The following is a 6643-nucleotide window of genomic DNA, read 5'->3' as shown; positions in this document are numbered from 1 at the left end:
CGGCACCCAAGGCACTATCATCTTGCGAAGTCAAATCATCCTTAGAACTTAACCCTCCGATGAGTGACAGTGCCGATGACGTTAGATTCGTGAGAAGGTCCTTAGGGACCTACAAAGAGTTGCTCGATGTTCCGACTGTACATGTGCAACTTCTTTAGTATTTATGTTGTCTTTTGATTAAATTAACGTCCTGCATATATATTAGGAATGAAATAATTTGAAGAACAAGTGAAAAAAAATCAAAAAATGAAGACAAGTAACTTGTTATTTCTTCTAAAATTGTACAAGGTCCCTAGGGACCTTGTCACTAATCCCCGTACTATATATGTTGAAATCTCAATAACACTCGAACGTGATCCCGTATCCCTTCGAAACTTATTTTAAACGATTCAGCTTAATTTATTCTTGGAATACATGTATAAATTCTTTTCAAAAATGCATTGAACAAAAAGATATAGGCACATGAAATACGAAAAGGTCCCTAGGGACCTTCTCACAAATCGAAGGGTTAAGTGCATTGAGTACCTCAACATATGTATATCTGCTGTGGGTGCCAGGTCACATGGGAATACAGGGGAACGAGATAGCGGACGATTCGCAGTGTTTCGCCCCATATAGTGAATCGGCAAAATTAGGGTAGTTATCGCAGAAAAGTTAAATTTGGTGTACTGCTTCAGAATATGTAAATTACAAAAAATTCGAAGTTTCGGCAATATCGCTGCAAGGACATGACACCTCCCATACATCATTAATTTTAAAAGCTTAAATTTACACAATTACTACAATTATAAGCAGAAGAAAGCGAAAATTGGTAGCTGTCTGTAAAATTATGTCCTTAAACTCTGTGGCAAATTTTGTTTTGTTTGGTGCAAAAACTAGATTTTAGCTACATTTGTGATCACAATTTACTAAAAACTAATAGTAACTTATAAAGTTAAACTTTTTGACTCTTTGCCAAATTCTGTTTCATTTAGTATCAGAATGAATTTTAGTTATTGAAAACTAAAAAAAAAAATAATGCCTTAATATGTTCTTTTCTGAAACTTCTGTAATAAATATGAAATATGAAAAGAAATTTTTTATTAATAACTAGCAAACCCAGCAAACTTCGTCCCGCCCAAAATTAATTTTTTGTATTGAAACATTTTGGTCCAACATTTTCACCAACAGTTCACGTTAATGAATTTCTTTTAATATTCGGAGGCCACTGTGGTGTAGTGGTAAGCAGTGCGCGCTTTCACTCATCAGCACCTGGGTTCAAACCCTGGTCAAAGCAACATCGCAAAAAATATAGAAAAGGTTTTTTCTTAACAGCGGTCGTCCCTCGGCAGGCAATGACAAACCTCCGAGTGTATTTCTGCCATGAAAAACGGCTTCTCATAAAAATACAATCGCCGTTCGAAGTCGGCGTAAAACTGTAGGTCCCTCCGCTTTGTGTGACAACATCAAGGCGCACACCACAAATCGGAGGAGAAGCTCGGCCAAACACTAACATATGTGTAAGCGCCAATCTATTATTATTATTATTATTATTATTATGGTTTGGTGGTTGTCAGAAGGAATATTTACATTGCCGTCTTGAATAACCTAGCGAAAGTGTATATGCATAAAAAGATGCGTAATAGTTTCAGTGTGTTTTAAAGGCCACGCCCCCTTTTCAAACAGCCCCAATTTTCTCTAAGAGTATGAGATTGATTTCATATATCTCCATACCATGTTCTAGTACTCTACCGTGAACACTTCCAGAGATATGCATTATAAAGAATTCGGTTTGTATGGGTGGTGCCGCGCCCGACCGAGTTGTTTAGTAGGAGCTCGAGCACTAACACAGTGACACGAGATTTTTATATATTAGATTTATCTAATTTTATTAATGGGGTATGTCAAACTCCACCTAGTATGGCATGAGAGATTTATACGGTTGACAAACGGGCTTGCTTATTTGCATAAACAGCCTTTATTTGCTTTAACTCCTGCATTTTCCTCCTTAAAATGCGCATAATCAGGCGGACAAATGCACGAAATTTTTGGGAATTAGCTCGAATCCGGGAAATTTCCGATGACAACACTGGTAAAACGACCAGCTGTTGTCTTTTGTACAAGTAAGCAAACAAAGCAGGCGAGCTTGGCGTCCGCGGTAGCCGAGTGGTGAGAGTTGCGTGCTACAAGCCTGGTTCGATCCTCGGTTGGAGCGATTGCGATTTTTTTTTTTTTTGATTTTATTATTTATTTTATTTTTTTTATTTCTATTTTTGATTTATGTATTTAATTTTACTTTATCTTATTTTCATTTGCTTTATTTTATAACACTTTTTTTTACTATTAGTTAATTTAAAATTTTAGAGCTGAATTTTATTTAAAAGTCAACAACAACTAACTGAAAGCAACGTTAAAAAATATTAAACTTATAAAAAATTAACATAAACGAAATAAATGAAAATTCTACTGCCGGGGGATTCGAACCCACGACGTTGCGGCTCGTTAAGCCCCAATACTGCCGTCTGTCAGTGCGCAATTATTATGCGCATTTGTGTGCTAGTTTGTCTGCACAAGCATAGAAATCAGCAATAAAAAATTGCATTGCTTATCAAACCAAGAGTTTTTTAAAACCATTCAGAGATTTCACTTGTAATAATCGGAAATATAGACAGAAACAAATGCCAGTAGTTTACTCAATACTAATTAGCCAGACCTTGCACAATATTACGAAATTGGCATATTTTCAGTTGCAAAATTTTGGAAATACATTTTTTGTCACAATATGGAAAGCTACATGCAAACGATAGTAAACACTTTATAAGAATACATAGTCAAGAAAAAATATTGGTAAACATTTTTTACTCCTAATTCAACAAAATATATTTTTCACAAAAAGTATAAATGTTTTTGTTATTTTATGGCCTTATAACAATTATATTCAACAATTTTTATTGAGCTCGAGGCCGTTTTTTAATGAAAACTTATTGTGGAAAAGCAACAATAATTTGAAAAAATAGAAATTTTTTCGAAAAATTTGCGGAACTATTCCATTGTAAAATGCATGATTTTGACCCCCCTTTTTTATAATACGCTGAAATCCATAGTTCTGAATTTCGATTTAGAAAAAATCACAAAAAATCATTCCACATACACAAAAAAGTGGCAAAAAGTGGAACGTAATGTTTCAAAGAGTCACGGTGGAATGTAAAAAATTGTGGATCATATCACAAGTGTATATACATATGTATGTTTGCGCTACGAGGTGGGGTTGGGGTGTCTGGGACATTTTCAAAAAATTTTCCCGGTTTGGCGTCACACAAATATGGCAGCCCTAGCTATGCCCAAAGTCTTCATTTTCCCTAGCCCCGACTCCCTGGGTTTTGGTGCTGAGTACATGGCAATTTCCTCTAACTATAAATTAATTAGGCGCATAATGAAGACGACCATACTAGGGCTCAGTAGGTAGGAATCGGCTTTATGATAGCGGTGTACATACACCCCTCCAGTACTACTGCACCGACTCTTAGGTAAGTAGCACTCTATTAACCCGTGGTAGTGCACATGGTAGTGCAGAGTCTAGCCAGTCGGAAGCAGAACAGCTAAAAACTACGACAGGGGGCGCTGCCCATGTGACCAAGTGACTACTTTAGTAACTCCCGGTAGTGCAGAGAGAGCCAATGGTTACTACCGCCTAGGACATTGCATTGTAAAAGTAATCGCTGAAATACACTGCAAGTAGTCGGTCGGTAATTGACGGAGTTTATCAGGGAGCTACCGATTCATCAGTCCTGTAGTCGCTCCCCCATACTTCAGGGACATCACAAGTTCCGTTTTAAACCCCAGTTTCCAGTGAATGTATGTTTAAAGGTATCATAATCGCTGTAGGCCCTCTCTTTATATTTTTTCAGCGTTAGGTTTGCAGTTTAATTTAGTGTCTAGGATAATTCCCAGTACAAATAAAAGGTATTGTGTCTGCTAGCACTAAATCGCCAGCATATACCACTACTAAAATCCCTCCTCCATTAACTGATTGGATGATGGTGTCAACTTCAATGTTGTTGAATGCGACCTCTATATCCAGGAAAACTGCTAAAGTATATTGCTGGAAGTCACACTTAGAGGTCTACAATCCATCGCCCTTTCGTGATTTTTCCTACCAGGTTTTGGAATGAACACAACTTCGAATAGTATCCCACTCTGCGGATTCGTAGCCGTACCGTATAAAAACTATTTATTGGTTCAAAAAGTTGTGAGTAGACAATGTGGCAAATGGTAGCTATAAATAACCATCTCTGCAGAATCCGCAAAAAACTCCGGAAGAAAAGTCCGGAGGATGCATCAGAATAGGCCGGACATCGGTCCAGAGGACGCATCAGTCTAGGACGAGCATACTTTGAAGTGCCATCAAATTATAACTTAAGAAAGTTGTATTGTATGTAGGGCTGTGCGATTATTCGATTACTCGAGCAAGTTGGTTAATCAATTATTCGGTTAATCAATTACTCGAGTAATCAAGATTTCGATTACTCAAAACGATGATTAATCAAGTTACTTGAAATATGATTACTCAAAAAAAATAATTTTGCTCGTTAATAGAGTTTGCGTTGGAAAATGCTTATTTTCTTTTTTACATTCTGTACATGAAAAAAATTTTTTGTTTTAATTTTTGAAAACAGAAACGTTGTTTTCAAAGTATCAAGGAACTTTAACTACTTTATACATATGTAAAGAGTTGAAATGTTGATTACTCATTTTACTCGAAATGTTGATTAATCATAAAGCATTTTACTCAAATATTTTGGTTTTTGGTTAATCAAAAATCTTGATTACTCGAGTAACTGAACTTTTGAGTAATCATAATTTCCAATTAATCGAATAATTGAATTATTTACTTTATGATTAATTAAAATTTTGAGTAATCAATTAATCGCACAGCCCTAATTGTATGGCAATTGAGAAGTGCTTGTGCAAAAAGTTCACAAATTTCATAAAGGGAATTTTCGCACAAGCAGGGCATAGCATGCATTTAGGCGTGCCTAAACAGGGATCGTAAGCCACTAATTTTTATTACTTTTGTTACTTAATATGTTTATACATATGAATACTTCAAGCAAATTTTATTTCACAGAGTCAAACAAATATTTCTCTGCAAAGTGTGAGACAAGAAATTTTTTAATCCGAATTATTTTTCTACTAAATTTTTTTATATGTAAATTCGAAAATTTCCCCTTTAGGTTTCGATCTACACCTGAACATGCGAGTGTGTTTCCATTCTTGTTTTCCTGTTCGCTGGTGCGACTGCCCCTGGCTGGCTTGTTCTCCATAAATTATACATAATATTTCACTTTAGCGTGCATGGCTCAAAAGCGATCTTTATCTGACCAAGTGCTTTGTTGTATCTCTAAACGATTTTTATGATGTGCCATGACGTTTCGTTACGTTCGTTATGTTCGTAAATGTTCATCACCACCAAACGTGTTCGTTCTCAGTTGATAATTTAAGTATTTTACGACCCACTGGAATCGACCGCAAACTACAGTATGTACATACATATTTACACATGGATTTATATGAGCGTACACGATTGAGCTGATGTAAACTAAGCTGTACATAACTATATATATATTACAGAGCTTTATATCCACACAAATAGATACTTCAGTCCATACTTAGTGTTCATGTAGTATTACTTAAATATTGGTGTCGCCTTTTGCCGCTGCTTCTGTTGCTGCTTTTCTTAGCATTGTTTTTGTATAGCATTCAAAAAACGAAATTAAATGAACATGATTTTAAACGTTGATTTTACATTTTAATCGCTAGGTTTTCTTCATATGCATGTGCATGTGTAACAATCTTCAACGCAGTCCGTGAATACCATAATCTCACTTGGACAATGATAGTCTCGTCTGTGCATTTCCGTTTCACAGCCCACAGTGATCGTCGGATTTCTTGTCGTCTAGTATTGCTCGGTTTTCAAAGACCACTGCTGTTAAGGTAAATGCTCATGTTGATTGCCGTTGAATGATCATTTAATGATCGTTTGGTTGTTGGAATTTAATATCTTTGGACATGACCCTAAAATGTGACGGTGCTAATCGAAACCGTTGGGAGTTACCAGATTGTTTTGAAGAGTGGCAGAAGCAATAAATCTGAATTTGAATATTCTTTTCGGCGAAAAAATCGCCAACTGCCCCAAACAGTGCTCACTTCACTATGTACATACTTACGTATGTATGTATGTATGTGGGTTCAGCAAATAAAATTGCTTGCAATTTTTTGTTTAAGAATTTTTTGACTTTGCGTTCTAAAGGGCACGATAAGGGAACATTACATTGAGAATAATTTCTGAGGAGGCTTGAAATCAAACTGAAGAGTAGAGAATAAATACAATGCCTTATGGCGATTTCGTTTCTACAAAAGTGTTGCCTTCTCATCCCCCCTTCTTAGTGTTTATGCGTAGAGGGCAAAGAGAAGGTTGCATTTTTCGGTAGAAACGAAATCGGATTTAAAAAGATTTTATTTTCTACTTTAAAGAGAACTGCAACTATCTGCTGGTACTCTTCTGTGATTTTGGGAAAATCCCGAATACTTATGCAGGATGATTAAGGTGAAGGTGAAAATCCTAGAACAAGCAATTTGTACACCTCGATCCTAGGTGTGCACA

This window comes from Rhagoletis pomonella, unplaced genomic scaffold (genome assembly GCF_013731165.1).
Source record: "Rhagoletis pomonella isolate Grant_MI unplaced genomic scaffold, Rhpom_1.0 Rhpom_scaffold_00006, whole genome shotgun sequence".
Classification (NCBI taxonomy): Eukaryota; Metazoa; Arthropoda; class Insecta; order Diptera; family Tephritidae; genus Rhagoletis; species Rhagoletis pomonella.
This window is presented reverse-complemented; position numbering follows the sequence as displayed.